The 19,712-nt window shown below is 43.0% G+C and overlaps 1 long non-coding RNA gene across 1 annotated transcript; it reads right to left on the bottom strand.

Moving 5' to 3' along the window:
* Nucleotides 1-373: 373 nt before the first annotated feature.
* On the bottom strand, nucleotides 374-14,436 carry LOC135229553 (uncharacterized). Its single transcript, XR_010320238.1, has 4 exons — nucleotides 13,934-14,436; nucleotides 6,738-6,912; nucleotides 2,561-2,678; nucleotides 374-2,382 (listed from the first exon to the last, which is right to left on the bottom strand). It is a non-coding gene; the product is annotated as an uncharacterized LOC135229553 (long non-coding RNA).
* Nucleotides 14,437-19,712: the final 5,276 nt, after the last annotated feature.

The following is a 19,712-nucleotide window of genomic DNA, read 5'->3' as shown; positions in this document are numbered from 1 at the left end:
GGCTAGGGCTTAGGGGTTCAGGTTTAGGGGTTTGGGATGGGTTTGGGGTAAGGTTTTAGGGTTTAGGATTAGAGGGTTAGGCTTAGGGCTTAGAGTTTAGGGTTTTAGGATTTAGAGTTTAGGGCTTAGGGCTTAGAGCCTAGGGTTTAGGGCTTAAGGTTTAAGGCTTAGAGTGAGCGTTAAGGCTGGGGGCTGGGGTTAGGGTTTAGGGTATTAGGGTTAGAGGGTTAGACGGTTTAGTGTTTAAGTTTAGGGTTTAGGGGTTAGGGGTTGGGGTTAAGGGTGTTAGTGTTTAGGGTTGTGGCGTTTAGGGTGTTAGGGTTAAATGTGTTAGGGCTAAGGGTGTTAGGGTTTTGCGTGTTAGGGTTTTAAGTGTTATGGTTTAGGGTTTAGAGTTAAGTGATAGGGTTAGGCTTAGGCTCATTCTTAGGTTTAGGGCTAGGGATTTGAGGTTTAGGGTTTGGGGTTAGGTTTGGAGGTTGGGGTTAGGATTAGGGCTAGGGTTAGAGGGTTAGAGGTTAGAGTTAGAGGGTTAGGGTTTCGGATTAGGGTTTCATGTTAGCGTTAGAGGGTTAGGGTTCGAGGGTTAGGGTTAGGGTCATTAGGGTTAGGGTGGTTAGGGGTTAGGGTTAGGTGTTAGGGTTTAGGGTTTACGGTTAGGTTTAGGGTTTGGAATTTGAGGTTTGGGTTTAGGGTTTGAGGCTTAGAGTATAGGGTTTAGTGTGTAGGGTTTTGATGTGTAGTGTTTTGGGGTGTAGGTGTTTAGGTTGTAGAGTTTAGGCTATAGGGGTTAGGGTTTGGGTTAGGGTTAGGGTTTAGGGCCTTGGGGGTTAGGACCTAAGGGCTTAGGGTCTTAGGGGCTTTGGGGCTCAGGGCTTAGGGGCTAGAGTTAGAGGGCTAAGGCCAGAGGGCCCGAAGGCCAGAGGGCCAGGGTTATGGTTTGATTCCTGGCTGGCAATTTTTTTCCTTCAATATTTTGTGTAAGTCATCCCTTTGCCTTCTTGCCTGCATGATTTCTGCTGAGTAGTCCAAGTTTTTTATTATTTACTCTCCTTTGTTGGTGACTTCCTTTATCCCTAGCCTCTCTTAAAATTCTCTTTATATTTGATTTTGGCAAGTTTGATTATTATGTGTCTCGGTCACTTTCTTTTGAGATCTACCTTATGTGGAATTCGATGAGCATCTTTCATGATATCATGGAAGTTTTCTGCCAACAAATCTTCAACAGTTCCCTTTGTATTTTCTGTTAGCCCTCCCTGTTCTGGTACTGAAATCACTCATAGTTATTTCTCTTGATAAAGTCCCATATGATTCTTTGGATTTCTTCATTTAAATTTCTTTTATCTGCTTTCTCTTCAAATATATTAGTCCCAAGAGTTTCACCTTCAATCTCAGTAATTCTGCCTTCCAATTCCTCAGTTGTGCTCTTCTTACTTTCTATTGAGTTTTCTAACTCTGTAATTTTATTGTTAATCTTCTGAATCTCTGATTGCAGTCTCTCTATGGTTTCTTGCAGCTTATTAAATTTTTAACTATGTTCTTGAGTAACCTTTTTAATTTCTTCAGCTGCTTTATCTTTATGTTCCTTGGCTTGATCTGCATTTTGCCTCATTGGAGAAATCCTTGGGCCCTTCACTGGCTCGCCATGCAGCTCCACAACGTCCACTCCTGGCCGTGGCATTTGGCCGGTGCCCGACTGAACGTGTGCTCCGGAACCATGTTTCTCCACCCATCACTATCATTCTGCCACCAGGGGATATGTGAGTATGGGAGTCACCATTTCTCACTGGCAGCAGCGTCACAAGTCACTAGACTTCCAGGTACCCGCAGACCTAGGCTGCCTTCTGCCTCAGGCAAGGTCCCGAATCCTTTATACCAGATGCTGACACCGGGCAACTGGTGAACATTCATTTTGATCGACACAGAGGTCTGAGTGAGGGTCAGCAGGCCAGGTAGGTGAAGTCAAGGCCAGGTGGGCGGGACTAAGGTTTCTTTGCCATCACCATGGAGAGAGTCTCCCCACCGGAAGAGTGGGCAGAGCTTATGATGGGCCTGGTGACAAGACTCAGCCAATGGCAGAGATCCAGTCCACCAGGCAGATGACACAGGGTCCTCCATTGTGACCTAGGACACCTAGTGGCCACAGGATTTGAGCACACCCTGGGAAAGGCTACGCAGGCACAAGGGAGCCCCTGGTGCGGACTGCTTCACGGCATTGGCAGAGCAGGCCAGGGTCCAATTTTCCCACTTTCCTCAGGATATCAGTACGCAAGACATCCTCACTCAGCATCTCTTGCCTCTCTCTCTGTATGTGTTCATTCTCTGAAATCTCTTCCTTCTCTCCCTGAGTCACTTCACAGCTTGGAGTGCCTGATAGAGTGCCTAGAGACGAAAGAGCAAAGGGGGAAGGTGACTGATTGGGGAGCTACATCACGGGTGTACTCTGGCCAGGTGAAGCTTGTTGACATGTGGCAGCCTCTCCGGAGACTACTAATTCCGCTGACGACATTCTATGCAAATACCAGGGTGAGTGCCATGGGCAGAAAACATTGACACATACCTGCCAGAGGCCTATCCTGGGTCTGAAGAGTCCACCCCGGTCTCCAGCGACTCATCATCTCAGCACACACTTTGCTGCACGCATGGAAATCGCCTCTCTCCACGAATGCCTTCACCTGCTAGGAAACACACGATGTCACTCAGCCAAAGGAGAGCACAGGCAAAGTCAACTGAAGCCCCCATTGTCAAGATTTTGCTTCTGCTGGGCCACAGCCCCCGGTGGCACACTGCATGCGCGTCACTTCTCCAAAGACAAGGCCGAATTCTGGACAACCAGGGCCCCAGCAGTCCAGAGTCTGCAGAAGGCGGCACATGGATCGCCTCTTTGCCACATACAGGAGGGAGGCCTGTGCCCTAGACTGGCTCCGCTAGAGCTCCACGACCTCAGCTATTTTCCCTGACCTTTGGCCCGTGCCCTCATGAGTGTGTTATCTCTAGTTACACTTCTCCTCCGACCACTCTGAATCCACCACCTGCGGATACCTGAGTATGGAAATTAACATCTATCACTCGCTGCAGTGTCACAGGTCGGTCACTAGGTGTCTAGGCTCAGACTGACCTTGGCTGTCTTCTGCCCAGGCAACTAGCCTAAGCCTTCAAAGGAAATGAGGACACGTGGTCACTGGCCGACATCCTTTAACCAACACTGAGTCCCTGGTCAGCATCCTGGAGTCCTGGCAAGAAGAGCCAGGCACCTCCAGGAGCATCTGGAGGAGGAGACAGGGGCTGAACAGGCTACCACACCTACTGGTGCTGCTACACATGTGGGAGACCTGGCTGCAGAGGGTGCAGGCATGGCCTCAGGGTCAAAGGAGAAAGCACCTGAAGACGTGCTAGGACCCTTAGACTGAGAGAAGCAGGATGTCTGGACTGCAAAATATGCACTCTTCAGGGAAGAAGTTCATTCAAGCTTCTTAAACCCACCTCACCTGGAAAATCCATCCTCTTTTAGCCTTGTGCCCCTTCCACACCCCTTCTAGTACAAAGAGAGATGCAGCCCTACGGCACCAGGGTGGAAGAAGCCCCAGGATAGCTGTCCGAAGACATGAGGTCCACTCAAAAGCTTCCCCCGCCAAGGAGAGAAGAGGACAAGACTCATCTGCAGATGAGGTCTCAGGGCCCTGAGAATGAGCATAATGTTTGTAAGGAAAGAGAAATAGGATTTCAGTGGGATATGGAAGTCTGACAAAGAGCCTCTGCAAAGATAGCTCTAAGGGAGGTGTGATTGTGAAGGTGGTCTGGTCACTGAGTTCTTTGTAGTACAAGGTACCAGACAGAAGCCAGACTCTGGGGGGAACCTGCCTGCCGGTGAGCAGTGGGCATAAAACCCTAAACCAATGAGAATCGAATCCCTTCTCAGCAGCTTCTGCACAGATCAGTGATGTTTGCTTGGTCTTTCTCTTTTCTGTGGTCTAACCTGATCTGTTCTGAGATCAGAGAGTTGGAATAGAAAAGCCTGACTGAGATGAAACGAGCAAAGAGAAGACAAGGCCTCCTAAATCTGGTGAAGACAGAACACAGATAACCAAAGGTGAGGATGGGAAGAAACAGATTGAGTTCCAAGTCCCATCCACAGTATCCCAGGGCCTGGGAATCCCTGGAAGTGCCAGAGGTGTGTACTCCCTGGGAGATGCGACCCCAAGTGTCAGAGGAAGCCCTGTGGAGCAAGGAAGGGAGGGCAGGGCCTCTAGGATGGGCACTTCCATACAGGCTGCCCATGTGAATTTCTCACAGTGACCGTGACAGATCCTGAGAGGGACAGTTTGAGGCAAAGGAAAGTAAGTTTTCTGAAGAGGGGTGAATTCCACAGTCGCCTGATAATGAAACAGAAATCCCGTCCTGCTCAGAGGTACTGAGTAGGAGGGATTGTGAATTCCCATCCTGCACAGAGGTTGGCTGGGAAGTTCGACTGTCTAAAGACAACGTGGCCAAAGTCTTCTTTATCTTTCAAAGATATATCTTTAACTTCCTGCAAATTGAATCCTGAAAAAAAGCCTAGAATATACAAGTGTGGGTTTTTCAGGAGAGCAACAAGGGGAGAAGGTGATAGTGGCATATCAGAGAAGGAGAACAATAGTCTAAGGGTCCCTGTGTTACTTAATGAATCACACACGGTGTCAAGCATTCTTCCTTACCTGTAGACATGCAAATTCAGTAGATGTTTTAGCAATAACTGAATTAATCCTCAGAATTCTTTTTGGCCATTTCGAGGCATAGAGACCAGAAGAAGTCATTAGTTACAAGAGCAAGTAATAATTCGCTGGTCTGAATTTTGTTCAATTTCTGTGTTTGCCCTTCATAGATGGATAAAAGTCTCTGAATCTGGCATTGAAGACAGTGTTTTCTCTATTGTTATGGATTGAATAGTGTCCCCCAAAATGTGTGTCAACCTGGCCAGGCCATGATTCCCAGTATTGTGTGGTTGTCCTGCATTTTGTGATCTGATGTGATTACTTATGTGTTGTAAATTCTAACCTCTGTGATGTTAATGAGGCAGGATTAGAGGCAGTTAGGTTAATGAGGGAGGACACAATCTGCAGGATTAGGGTGAGTCTTGAGTCAGTCTCTTTTGAGATACAAAGAGAAAAGTGAGCAGAAATGAGAGGGACCTCATACCACCAAGGAAGAAGTGCCTGGAGTGGAGCATGTCCTTTTGACCCAGCGTCCAGGCGCTGAGAATTTCCTAGGCCAGGGGAAGATGGATGACAAGGACTTTCCCCCAGAGCCACAAAGAGAGAAAGCTTTCTCTTAGAGCTGGCGCCCTGACTTCAAACTTCTTGCTTCTTAAACTGTGAGAGAATAAGTTTCTGTTTGTTAAAGCCGTCCACTTGTGCTATCTCTGCTATAGCCACACTAGATAACTAAAAAACACATATATAAAATAGTAAAAAAAAAATGTTTCAAATACACACACACACGTATGATGTTATTAAACTTTAAAAGGTTTTACATTCTTATAACACATTTAACAACAGAGATTTGTATACAGAAGTGATAATAAGAGCCATCCCCACATAAGTATATTGTACCTGCTCCCCCAAAGTGTCCAGTGTCCAAAGATACATATGTACCCTTTTACACACTTCTTTTTGCCGGGACACGTGTAAGTACATTCATTTGTTTGTTTTTATGGAAATTAGGTCACATTCTACCCATGTTTTTCTCTGAATCACTCTTCACTTGACAATTTTTCATGGATCCTCTAAATCAGCAGACATGGAAGAAGCACTCTTTTTGGTTCTTCTCATTTTTAACTCCCACCACTCTTCTGTCAGTTTGTTGTAGTGTGGTGGCTTGCATGTTGCTGTGATGTTAGAAGCTATGCCACCGGTATTTCAAATACCACCAGGTTCACTGATGGTAGACTGGTTTGAGTGGAGCTCTGGATTTAGACAGACTAGGAAAAAGGACCTAGTGACCTATTTCTAAAAACAACTGGCCAGTGAAATCTTACAAATAGTACTGGAACACTGTCTGATGGAATGACAGAGGATAACCCCTTAGGTTGGAAGGCACTCAAAATACAAGTGGGGAAGAGCTACCTCCTCAAAGTAGATCCCACTTTAATGACGTTTCCTGATGGGGCACAACTCATAATGAGAAGAAACTGATGCAAATATCCTTTAATAATCAGAACGTGGAATGAAGGAAGTATGAATCTAGGGAAATTGGAAGTCATCAAAAATGAAATGGAATGCATAAAGGTCAGTAATCCAAGGCATTAGTTAGCTGAAATAGCTTGGTTTTGGACCTTTTAAACTAGACAATGATATGTTCTACTATGCCAGGATTGAGATACTGAAGAGAACGGCATCATATTCATCGATAAAAAGAACATTTCAAGATCTTTTCTGAAGTAGAACACTACGAACAATAGGATAATATTCACAGGCCTACCAGGAAGACCAGTTAATAAGACTATTATTCAAATTTACACACAAATTATGAATGTGAAAGATGAAGAAGTTGAAGGTTTTTACCAAGTTCCGCAGTTTGAAACTGATCAAACGTGATGCATTCATCAATCAAGATGTACTGATAATTACGTAATTAGAATGCGAAGTTGAAAACAAAGCAGACAAATCAGCAGTTGGAAAATAAGGTATTGATGATAGAAATGACAATGAAGCTTACCTGATAGAATTTGGCAAGACCAATGACTTATTCATTGCACATACCTTTCGTCAGGAACATAAATGGTGACTATACTCGTGAACCATTCCAGGCAGAATAGATAGGAATCAAATTTGTGGAAGGTGATGATGGAGAAGGTCAATACCATGAGTCAGAATCAGGCCAGGGGCTGACTGCAGAACAGATGATCAGTTGCTCATATTCACGTTCAAGTAGAAGCTGAAGAAAATTAAAACAAGTCCATGAGTCAAAGTATGCCCTTGAGTATATCAAACCTGAATTTAGAGACCATCTCAAGAATAGATTTGATGCACTGCACACTAATGATCGAAGACCAGATTAGTTGTGGGATGATAACAAGGACATCATATATGAAAAAAACAAAAAGTCATTAGAAAGACAGGAAAGAAAGCAAAGACCAAAGAGGATGTCACAAGAGACTCTGAATCTTGCTCTTGAATGTACAGTACCTAAAGAGAATGGAAGGAAAAATAAAGTAAAAGAGCTCAACAGAATACCTGAAAGGGAAGCTGGAGAAGACAAAGTATGATAATAATAATGTGAACAGATCTGGAGTTAGAAAACCAAAAGGGAAGAAAACACCTGGCATTTCTCAAGCTGAAAGAACTGAAGGAAATATTCAAGCCTCTAGGTGCAATACTGAAGGAAGGATTCTATGGGCAAAATATCGAACAACACAGGAAACATCAAAAGAAGACGGAAGGAATACACAGACTCAATACACCAAAAAGAATTGGTCGACATTCAACCATTTCAGGAGGTAGCATTGGATCAAGAGCTGATGGTACTGAAGGAAGAACTCCAAGCTGCACTGAAGGCATTGGCAAAAAACACGGCTCCAGGAACTGATGGAGTACCAAATGAGATGTTTCAACACAGGGACGCAGTGCTGGAGGCACTCACTTGACTATTCCAATATATTTGGAAGACAGCTACCTGACCAAATGACTGAAAGAGATCTATATGTGTACCCATTTCAAAGAGAGGTGGTCCAACGCAATGCGGAAATTATCGAGCAATGTAATGTCATTAACATCCCACGCAAGAAAAATTTTGCTGAATATAATTTAAAAACAGTTGCAGCAGTACACAGACAGGCAACTACCAAAAATTCAAGCTGGATTCAGAGGAAGACATGGAATGTGGGATATCATTTCTGATGTCTGATGGATCTTGGCTGAAAGTAGAGTATATCAGTAAGATGTTTACCTGTTTTTGTTTCCTATACAAGGACACTCAACTGTGTGGCTCATGACAAATTATGGATAGCTTAGCAAAGAATGGGAATTCCAGAACACTTAACTGTATTCATGCGGAATATCTACGTAGACCAAGAGGCAGTCATTTGAGTAGGGCAAGGGGATACTGTGTGGTTTAAAATCAGAAAGTTATGTGTCATGGTGGTATCCTTTCACCATACTTACTCAATCTGTATGCTGAGCAAACATTCTGAGAAGCTGGTTTCGAAGAACAAGAACATGGCATTAGTTTTGGAGAAAGATTCACTAACAACCTATGATATGCAGCTGATACGACCTTGCTTGCTGAAAGTAAAGAGGACTTGAAGCAGTTACTGATGAAGAGCAACCACTACAGCCTTCAGTATGGATTACACCTCAACATAAAGAAAACAAAAATTCTCACAACTGGACCAGTAAGCAACACCATGATAAACAGAGAAAATACTGAAGTCATCAAGCATTTCATTTAACTTGAATCCATAATCAATGCCTACAGAAGCAGCAGTCAAGAATTCAAACAATGTATTGCATTGGGCAAATCTGTTGCAAAAGACCTCCTTAAAGTGTTGAGAAAGAAAGATGTCACTTTGAGGACTAAGGTGTGCCTGAGCAAAGCCATGATATTTTCTATCACCTCACATGCTTGAGCAAGTTAGACAATGAATACGGAAAACCGAAGAACTGATTCATTTAAAATATGGTGTTGGCAAAGAATACTGAATGTACCATGGACTGCCAGAGGAATAAACAAAACCATCTTGGAAGAAGTACACCAAGAATGCACCTTAGAAGCAAGGATGGCGAGACTTCGTTTCACGTGCCTTGGACATATTTTCAGGAGGGACCTGTCCCAGGAGAGGCTCATCATGCTTGGAAAAGCTGAGGGTCAGAAAAAAAGAGGAAGGCGCTCAACAACATGAACTGACACACTGGCTGCAAGAATGGGCTCAAACATAGCAATGATTGTGAGGATGGTTCAGGATCAGGCGGTGTTTCATTCTGTTTTACACAGGATCGATGGCATCTAACAGCCACAACTAACATATGTATGCATATATATATGTATGTGTGTATGTGTGTGTGTGTATATATTGCCATCGAGTCGTTTCCAACTCATAGTGACCCTACAGGACAAAGTAGAACTGCCCCACAGAGTTCCCAAGGAGCGCCTGGTGGATTCGAACTGCTAACCTTTTGGTTAGCAGCTATAGCTATTAACCATTATGCGACTAGGGTTTCCATATATATATATATATATTCTCTTCACTAGTTTTGCATCTCTAGAGATCCCAGGCTAAGACATTTGGTACCTACAGTGGTTCTAGAGGAACCAAATCTTAAGGATGAGTTTTCTGAATTGATTCTCAAGTCTGGCTAGTCTTAAAGGCACTGATGACTGTCTCCAGTAGTAAACAGGCTATTGCTAATCCATGGTGGGAGGTGACAATAGAAATACGCAAAATACTACTACCACTGGATCAAATATTTGTGAGAGACAAGGCTCTGCCTGATTACATATTTGATACTTTTCTATAATTTTGTCAGAATAAGAATAATAAGGAAGCTGCTTGGTTAGTCCTGCTTTTGCTAGTCACACTGGTGAATGAAAGAAATGGGCTCAAAGCTGAAGCACCACATACAAGATCTGAAAGCTGCCACTTGTGCCCAGAAAGAAAACCATATTTCTTATAGTAACAAGGCTAATGCTGCCAAAAATAAACTCAGATTCTTATCATAAGAGTGACTGAATTAAAGCGCCAGTTGAATATCCAGCCTCAAATGGTGTCTGAAGTTAGAGTGAGGGCACTGATTGGGAAGAAATGGGATCCTGAAACTTGGGATGAGGACATATGGGCAGACAGTCAGGAAGCGGGGGACAATGAACCTCCAATTTCTGTTGAATCGCTCTTCCTAACAGAACCAGACCTCTTACTCCCATCTGAAGAGATTCTCTAACTTTGCCTGCTAAGGCACCCTTCCCAGTAAAACAATTATCCCTTCCACCTCCATCTAATGAGATTACCCTCAGCTGTGCCTGAAGTGTCTTGTTTGAGTTATCTCCTGGGGTGGTATCTGGGGCATTGCCTGGGGCATCACCTTAGGCAGATGTCTTATAAGACACGGCTGAACATCCCACTGCCACTGCCCATTTTTGCTTCTAGACCTATACCTAGACTTCAGTCCCAACAAGCCCCAAAAGGTGAACTATGAAGTGTGACCCAGGAGAAAGTATGCTAAACTCCAAAAGAACTGCTTGATTTTTCTAATACATACATACATACATACAGAAACCTGGTGAATATGTGTGGGAATGGCTATTATGGGTGTGGGATAATGGTGCAAGCGACATAAAGGTGGATTAGTCTGAGTTTATTGATATAGACCCAGGAAGCATAGATTCTTCATTCAGTGTTTCAGCTTCAGAGGTTAGAAAAGGATCTCATAGTTTATTTGGTTGGTTTACTGAAGCATGGATTAAGTGGTGGCCTACAATAAATCAAGTGGAAATGGCAGATCTGCCATTGTATACTGTAGGAGAAGGTAACCAAAGGCTGAGGGAAACTGGCAGGTTAGAATGGATTTATTAGGCTGGACCCACAGATCCACACACGGAGTGCCCAGAGGGCTCTCTTTGTACCATAGCGGTGAGGTACAAATTTGGGAAGCAAGCCCCAGCATTATTGAAGACTTCTGTGGTTGCTATTTTATGTAAGTAAGAGTCCACAGTGAGAACTGCCCTAACTGAATTAAGACACCTAACTACAATGCAGTTGACTGGACCCCGTGGTGGTAGCAGCCAAGTGGTGGCACTCAATCAACAAAGACAAGGTGTGTGTGGTTACCATAACAGACAGTAGAGTCAAAGCAGTAATCAGAATAGTCTGCTCACATGGATTTATGGCAATGGCTACTTAGTCATAGTGGCCCTGGGAGTGAAAGAGCTGGGAAATGGACATCTCCTGGTACCTAGTGTCTTAGATATCTAGTGCTCCTGTAACAGAAATACCACAAATGGATGACTTTAACAAAGAAAATTATTCCCGCACAGTCCAGGAGGCTCTATAAGTCCAAATTCAGGGTGCCAATTCCAGGGGAAGACTTTTTCTCTCTGTCACTCCTAGGGGAAGGTCGTTGTCACCAATCTTCCCCTGGACAAGAAGGTTCTCAGCACAGGGACCCTAGGTCCAAAGTATGCACTGCTCCTGACACTTCTTTCTTGGTGCTACTGAGGTCCCCCTGTCTCTCTGCTCTTTTCTCTTTTATATCTCAAAAGAGACTGACTTAAAACACAACTTAATCTTGTAGATTGAGCCCTGCCTCCTTAACATAACTGCTTCAAATCTTCGCTCATTAACATCATAGAGGTAGGATTTACAATACATTGGAAAATCACACCAGCTGACAAAATGGTGGATAATCGCACAATACTGGGAAGCATGGCCTATTCAAGCTGATATATACATTTTGGGAAGACAGAGTTTAATCCGTAACACCTAGTATGCAGCTATCGACCTGTTAATGCCTTTTTCTCCATACCTGTTTGGAAGTATCACCAGAAACAGTGTGCCTTCTCTCTGACCTAAGTATATAAGGACCAAATAATATAGAGGAATCTCTGTTACATTTTCTCCATCTTACCGTTATTTGGCCTCATAGGCAGACCCAGTCACTTAATTGCACGGCAGAATGAAGAGATTAAAGCCCCAACATTCTTGCCAGTGGACCAGGAAGGTAGCTGCTCAGACATCAGAGAGCCTCAGAGAGACAGAGACCAGGGGGCTCAAGAGAGGGATACCATAAAGTTGTTTTTCATACCCCCCTCCACTCCCATAGTTGCATATGCTTTGCTCTGACCCCAAGAAGTAGATCAATCCTTTGAGAACTGCATTATGGGTTAGAACACCAACAAGGTCCCAGACTGAGTGACACTCCCATAGATTACATCCAAATATCATTGCAAAGTCTTCAAAATCTGAACTGACATCTGAGCCACAGCATCCAGAAGTTGGGAAAGAACCTGCAGCCTGAACATAACTGGGTCAAGTGATTGCTAAAACAAACAACATCAACATTTTCTGTAAGATTGAAGTAAGACATAGTCTTGGAATCATAGACAAAAACTTTAAAAAGCTACTTTAACCACGCTCAAAGAAGTAACAGGCACACCTTAGAAAAATAGAAAAATACATAGAAACCATTCACAAATGAAAATTTTAGACAGGAAAAATAGAGATAAAAAATTCACTTGATCAGCGGAATGCTGTTGACAGACAAAAGGATCAATGAGATGAAAATAGTTCAGTTGAAAATATCCAATCTGAAAACAGAGGACAAATATTGAAAAGAAAATGAACAGAGCCTCAAAAAAATCCAAAAATATCTAACATTTATTTATTGGAATTCCATAAGGTGTAGAGAAAATATGTGGTGTAGAAAAAAGTATCTGAAGAAATACTGGCTGAACACTTTCCCAATTTGTTGAAAGACATAAACTTACAGATTCAAGAAGCTATGCAAACTCCAGCAAGTTAAACTCACATAATTTTACGCCCAAATGCCTCACTGTCAATTGTGGAATAACAAGGACCAAGAAAATATCTTCAAAGAAGCTAGAGAGAAAACAACTCATTTCACACAGGAGAAACAATTGGAATGACTCTGTATTCATCATCTGTAGCCATGGAGGCCAAAAGGCTGTGAAAACAACATTTTTTCAACACTGAAAGAAAAGAAACATTAACCCAGTGTTCTATAGGCTGTTACTTCTTTCATGAGTAAAGGAAAAATATTGACATTCTCAGGTGAAGGACGCTTAAGAGAATTCATCGCCACCAGACTTGTTCTAAATGAAACACTAAGGAAGTTCTTCAGGTGGTAGACTTGGAATTCAGGAGTTATGGAAAGCAACAAAGTCGAAAGTACCTTCTGAAGTTTGCCGATCAGCCAAAGATTAGACAGGTCTATAAAACAAACAATAACACACGTGAAGAAAGTGTTTCTTAGTTCAATCGTGTGTATGAGACCAAAAGTACAAAACCTGCCCAAAAGCACAGAAAAGAGGGCAGGACGGAACAGGAATCATGGCGGATGGAAACGGGGAACCGGAGCATAGAAGAGAATATGGACACATCATGAATATTGCCACCAATGTCACGAAACAATTGTGTATAAATGGCTGAACAAGAAAGTAATTTGCTCTGTAAAGTTTCAAATAAAGCACAATAAAAAATTTTTAAAAAGTGGTAGGTATCTGGGTAAACATATTATGCCAACCCTGCTGTCACTGCACAACATGGTGCAGGACTCCCCTCTTTGGAAAGACTTTCTAGCCTATTGCAAACACTTTGGAATATACTCTTGGTGGCAAATTAGTATTAGAGAATGGGATTATTTTGAAAATATGAGATGTCTGTACTCATGTCTGGTGAATAAACTGGATAATAAAATTTTCAGAGCGAAATGAGATGTTCTAACAGAAAAATAGGCCTGAATTCCCACGTGGGCCATGAGGCTAATCTGAAGGCCTTTCCCAGAGAGGCATTTCAGGCACTTCTAGAGCAGCAGGAGCACTGGGGAATGCATGTATCAACCTCCCCCAGGGCCTTCTCTGAGGAGTAAGTACCTGCTTTAGTACTAAGCTTAGGGGTTCATAAATAGTCATTCTGCATAAGGTCTTCAGGTTCAAGTCTGTAATCCAGCTGGGATTCTGTGTGTGCTGCATCTCTGCATCAAAAGAACATGCTTCTAGAAGCAGAATGCCAGGAGAGAGGCGGTTGGGCAGTTGGGGGTGGGGGGTGCTGCGCAGACAGGGGTGCCCAAGGGAGGCACAATATAGTCATTCTGCAGCAGGTCTAGTCATTCTGCATAAGAATTAGAATGCTTCTGTCAATGCATAATAGTTTACATGCAGGACATAAACAAAGTGACTGAAGGACAAAGTCGAATAGTAAACCAAGCTACTCCCTGTCAATCCTTACCTGAGAGGGTCTTCATGAAGACTTCCGGGGATGGAGAAGGACACAGTAAATGCTGATTTATTTTACCTCTTCCTTCCTCAAGAAACAGGAACTGGTGTTAAGATGTCAGGTGTCAAGCCCCAAACTCCTCTTCTGGTCTGTATTTAAGCTGTATAATAAAACTGGGATCAGGCAATCAGCCGTGAGCAGACAGACCCAGAGTATTCCCAGTGCCCCACATCTTTGAGCTCCAGTGAGATCCTGTTCTTAGTCACTAGATTAGCAGAGGAGCTGAAAGACTGAAATTCCGTGTTTTAAGGCAACTTGGGCTTCAAACAGTCACTTATTGCTAAAGTCATATTTCTCTGTGTTAATTTATGATCCTTAACTCAAATCCGGAGTTTGGAGCTCATTTTGATAACTCCTCATTAGTCTGCATAGACTAGAGTCTGCTCACAGTCAGTGATGACAATGGAGGAAACAAAGTCCCTAGCCCAGAGGAGGGACTGCTCCCCATATTTGGGGAAATGCCCCTGGGAAGCATTGGCGAGGTGCACTTTGGCCTCTGTGGCTTTGCCTTCTGCTCCTGGAATTGCACCCTGGGGGCCTCCATATGCAGACCCAGAGTCCGTGGGTGACCACAACTCCCCCGTTCTGGGTCATCGTCCGGACACACGTTGCGATATGCTTCCTGCCCTCCTTTCCAGCATAAGCGCTGCGATCACAAGTGGCAGAACCAGTTCTCAGGTCCAGACCCTAGACCTTGCCCTCCTTGGCCTTAGGCTTCCCCTAGTCCTGGTGGAACCTGCAAGCCTGGCGGATGCGAGGTTAGCACCCAGCTGGGTGGGCTTGGGCCTGTCTCAAAAGGCTCATGGTGCACGTGGGTTCCGCCTCCTTGGAGCCTGCGGGCTTGCGGCGGGCAGCCCGGCATCTCCTGCCTCCCTCGGGCGCCCTCTCTGAGCAGCAGCTCCCCTCCCCCTCCCCCGCCAACCACCCAACAGTCGCACTGCCTGCTTTCTGCTTCTAGAAGCGTGTTCTTTTGATGCACACATGCAGCACACACAGAAGCTCAGTTGGATTACAGACTTGAACCTGAAACGCACAACTTTAAAACTACTAGACTGGCGGGGGGCAGGGGTATTGGCAGTGAAAAAAGGAAAAAAAAAAAAATAAGAAAGAGAACAATTACAAAAAAAGTATTAGAAGACTATATCCTCACATTATGGACTCAAGAAGGTTGTGGATAAACAACTGCGCAGATAGCATACTGTTGTCTCTTTGCAAATAAGTCTTAAATGAGGGAATTTGGTACCGGGAAGAGTTGCAGAGCCTGACTTTGGGGAAATCTGGGATTGATGAATTGCCTTCCATGAGGCTACAAGCCCTGATAATCAATATTTGAAGATGAGATTCGAGCAACCTAGAACATGCATCAGAATTTTTTCTAAGTAAATTAGCACCAGAAGATGCCTTTAACCACTAAATAAAATGGGTCAGTAGTTCAAGATCTCCCTACAAAGAAAACGGCAGACCTAGATCGTTTCCAGTCAGGTTCCAGCAAACATGCAAGAAACAGTCATTTTAATCTTGTACATAGTCAACAGAGATTAGAAAACCATGAGATACTCCCCTAACTTGATCCTTAAGGCTAGTTTAAAAATGATAACAAATTAGAGAAGGAAGGTAGAAGAAGAGTTAGAGGACAAGCACACTCAGTAACTGAGATGCAAAACCCTACGTAAGATGCCAGCAAAGGAAATCCAGCAAAGGATAAACCACGTAACATGCCATGATCAAGGCATTTTATTGTAGGCATACAAATTTGAGTGAACGTTAAAGATTTAGTAATTTCATTCACCACATGCATAGGTGAAGGAAGAGAAGACATATGCTCACCTCAAGAGATGGGGGCAAAGCAGGTTGATAAAATCCAATCACACGGAGAGATAAGGACTAGGAGCAAATATGGAACAGAAAAGGAGTTCCCGAACATGGAAAACTACAACTAGCACGATAGTTCATGGTGACGTGTGGAACATTCTCTTTAAAATTAATAAACAACAAAATAAGGGTGCTTCTATCATTACTTTTATTAAACATTGAACACTGGAAGTGTAAGCTAGTACAAAAAGAGAAAAAGTATAACTGCTATTCATAGATTATAGGACTGTCTCCATTGAAAACTGTAGAAAATACTGGAATTAATAGTAATCATAAATAAAAAATAAATTGAAATTTCAATGCATCAGCATCAAGCTGACTCTGTCATAACTCTTAGGTGAAAGCAAAGGACACTGACAGGGAAAGAGCAGGTTCGGGTGGTCTAGACCAAGGAGGGAAGAAAATTATTCTGCACTGGGCTGAACTTATAAGAACGGGTATGTGTGTTAGTTACCTAGTCCCTCCATAACAAAAAATAACACAACTGGATGGCTTTAAAGAACAGAAATTTATTTTCTCACAGTTTAGCAGGTAGTCGTTCGAATTCAGGGCATGGCTGTAGTGGGAGGTCCTTCCTTGTCTACCTCAGCTTCTAGTAGATGCCAGCAATCATTTGTGTTCCTGGCCTTCTAGAAGCATCTGTCTTCTTTGTCTGTCTTCCTTTTCACCTGTTTGTGTCTGTGTGTATTCTGCTCCTTTTATAACTAAGAAGAGTTAGGCTTAGGACCCACCCTACATTGGTATGACCTCATTCACATAATAAAAGCAGGCCCCCTCTTTCCTAACAAGGTCAGATTTACAGGTACAGGGGTTAGGATTTCCACATACATTTTGGAGGGACACAATTCAATCCCTAACAGTCGACTTACCAGATATTCTGGATTGAGAGTACTCGCATGAACAGCTGAGAGTGGTTCCAATTCTTTGCTACATTCGTTGGCTGAAACTTGTCTCAATGGTCACCCAAAGGAACGCTGGAGCAATTTATTGTGTAGGACCTGGCCAACCATTCCTAATCACATCCATTGTGTGGAAAAACACACAATCCCATCACCGAAGCCTTGAGAAATTCATCGATAAGAACGGAATGGTGGTTGGAACCAAGAATTGTTTCATAGCCTAGATAACATGGTGCAGCTGTTAGATATCCACATGGAGATGTCCGGTAATAAAACTTCACCCCACACGGAGATGTCAAGGATAATACCAACAGCTAATGTTCATTGAGTACCTACACTGGTGCCAGGCACTCCTGTGCTTTTCCTTTCATGTTTGCTTTTCATGATGGCCATATGAGGAATGTATCATTATAATGCATAAAGAGGTCAATACAGAGAGTTAGGCTGACATTTGAATATATGAGTCTGGACCCAGGAGGAGTTTGAATGGATGGAGGTATAAACCTCAGGTCCATAGCTACAAATAGACAGCAGTAAACTCACTGAGGCATCCTAGAGGGAGGATGTCAGTAGAGAGAGGAGCAGGCACCAAGCCCAAGGGTACTCTGGTATCTAGAAGCCTGCCAGGTGAACAGCAGCCAACAAGCCTCTCTGAAGTCCAGTGTGGTTCCTGGAGGGTTGTCTGTGCTTGCTCTCAGCTGCATTTCCCCAGTGCTCCTCCCCCCTGCACTGGGTTGTCCCCTTCATGAGGACAGGGACAGTGTGTACCTTTCACCACTGTATCTGCATAACATAGACTACTTCTGGCCCATGGAATATACTGACTGAATGAAAAATAAACAAAGGATAAGTACGTAAAATCCTTCGTAGTTGATACCTTGGAATACATTAAGGGGCTTCATGAGTAAGAGGGAGAAAAACTGATCAGGGCTGCTTCTGAGACCATCTCTTAGGTGTAAAGAGTGTTAAACAATAATTAAACAAAGAGATTTAATGGCAGAGATGTATGTTAAAAAGATGTAAGTATAGGTTGAAGATTACTAGAAACATGCACATTTATTATTGCAACTATAGTCAAATCGTTAAAAAACATATAGTACATGCACACAGAATATTATAAAGTAATTTAATGCCCTCATTAAAAAAAAACAAAAAAAATTTATCATGAGAAAAGACTAATGATGAATGAAAATATCAGGATATAATATCCGTGTTAATATACATAAATGTGTGTGCTAATACACACATAAAACCAGTTGCCACTGAGTCAGTTCTGATTCATGATGACACCAGTGTGCCAGAGTAGAACTGTACTCCATAGGGGTTCCAATGGCTGAGTTTTCGGAAGTAGGCTGCCAGACCTCTCTTTCACAGCAATTCTGGGTGGACCTGAACTCCAACTTTCTGTCAGCAGCTCAAGATATTAACCATTTGCATCAACCAGAGACTCTAATACACATACATGCCAATGTAAGTAAGATAACAGACATATCGGAACGTTAATAATTTATTCTATGCATTACGTATGTTTTCTTGTTATTTATTGCATACTTTCCCATTGCTTCCAAGTTTTTGAGGAATAGAATGTACTTCTGGAAAAATTCATGAGAGATTTTTAAGTAATGAAATAATTAACAGAAACAGAATGAGTAAATCTGTGGCAAGGCAGCCCATGAACCCAAGATTACAGTAACACTGGTATGAAAAGGAGAATTGTGGAGTCCTGAAGCTCAGTGGTCCCATGCATGCATCAGGAAAGAGGGAAGAGCAAATAAACAAGGAGAAAATACAGTGAGCCAGAGGAGTGGGAGCCCTCTGTTGTGGGCACAGTTTTCTCATGAAACTTTAGATGGACACAGTGGGTGGGATTATCCACTTCCATCACACAAACATTTTTATTACCCTTGATTTTAACGGAACTATGTTATAAAAACAAATGATAAAATAAAGTATAATAAAAGAATAAATCTCATAGTGGACTACTATCATTTTCCCCGGCCACTGAGGAGGGCAGGAGACACACACGGGAAAGAAGATGGAGCAGTGTGAAGAATCATGCTTAGTGAGGAGGGGAGTGTTTCTGAGACAGGCCTTACCTGCTACCACCTAGGGAAGTAGGCAGCCGTGCACAACCAACTGGAAGAAATGGCACATTATTTCTGAGACCTACTCCAGCTCATAACAAATTATGGATAACATGGGAAAGAATGAGATTTCCAGGACACTTAATTGTTCTCATGAGAAACCTGTACATAGAAAAAGAGGCAGTCATCTAAATAGAACAAGGAATACTGCATGGCTTAAAGTCAAGAAAGGTGTGCATCTCCATTGTATCCTTTCACCATACCTATTCGACCTGTATGCTGAGCAAATAATCCGAGAAGCTGGACTGTCTGAAGAAGAATAAGGCATCAGGATTGGAGGAAGACTCATTAATAACCTGAGATATGCAGATGATACAATCTCGCTTGTTGAAAGTGAAGAGGCATTAAAGCATTTACTGAAGAAAATCAAAGACTACAGACCAACAGCCTAACAACAGGACCAATAAGCAACATCATGACAATGGAGAAAATGTTGACATCACTAAGGGCTTCATTTTACTTGGATCCACAATAAACACCCACGGAAGCAGCAGTCAAGAAATCAAACGACACATTGCATTGGGCAAATCTGCTGCCAGAGGCCTCTTAAAGTGTTCAAATGCACAGACGTCACCTTGAAAACTAATGTGCACCTGACTCAAGCCATGGTGCTTTCAGTCGCCTCATACGCACACGAAAGGTGGGCAATGAATAAGGAAGACTAAAGAAAAATTGAAGGCACTAAATTACGGTATTTGCAAAGAATATTGAATATACCACGGACTGCCAAAAGAATGAACAAATCTGTCTTGAAAGAAGTACAGCCAGAATATTCCTTAGAGGCAAGAATGACGAGGCTTCATCTCACATATTTTG

This window comes from Loxodonta africana, unplaced genomic scaffold (genome assembly GCF_030014295.1).
Source record: "Loxodonta africana isolate mLoxAfr1 unplaced genomic scaffold, mLoxAfr1.hap2 scaffold_371, whole genome shotgun sequence".
Lineage (NCBI taxonomy): Eukaryota > Metazoa > Chordata > Mammalia > Proboscidea > Elephantidae > Loxodonta > Loxodonta africana.
Note: the sequence above shows the minus strand (reverse complement) of the source record. Positions and strands in the feature narration are given on the sequence as shown.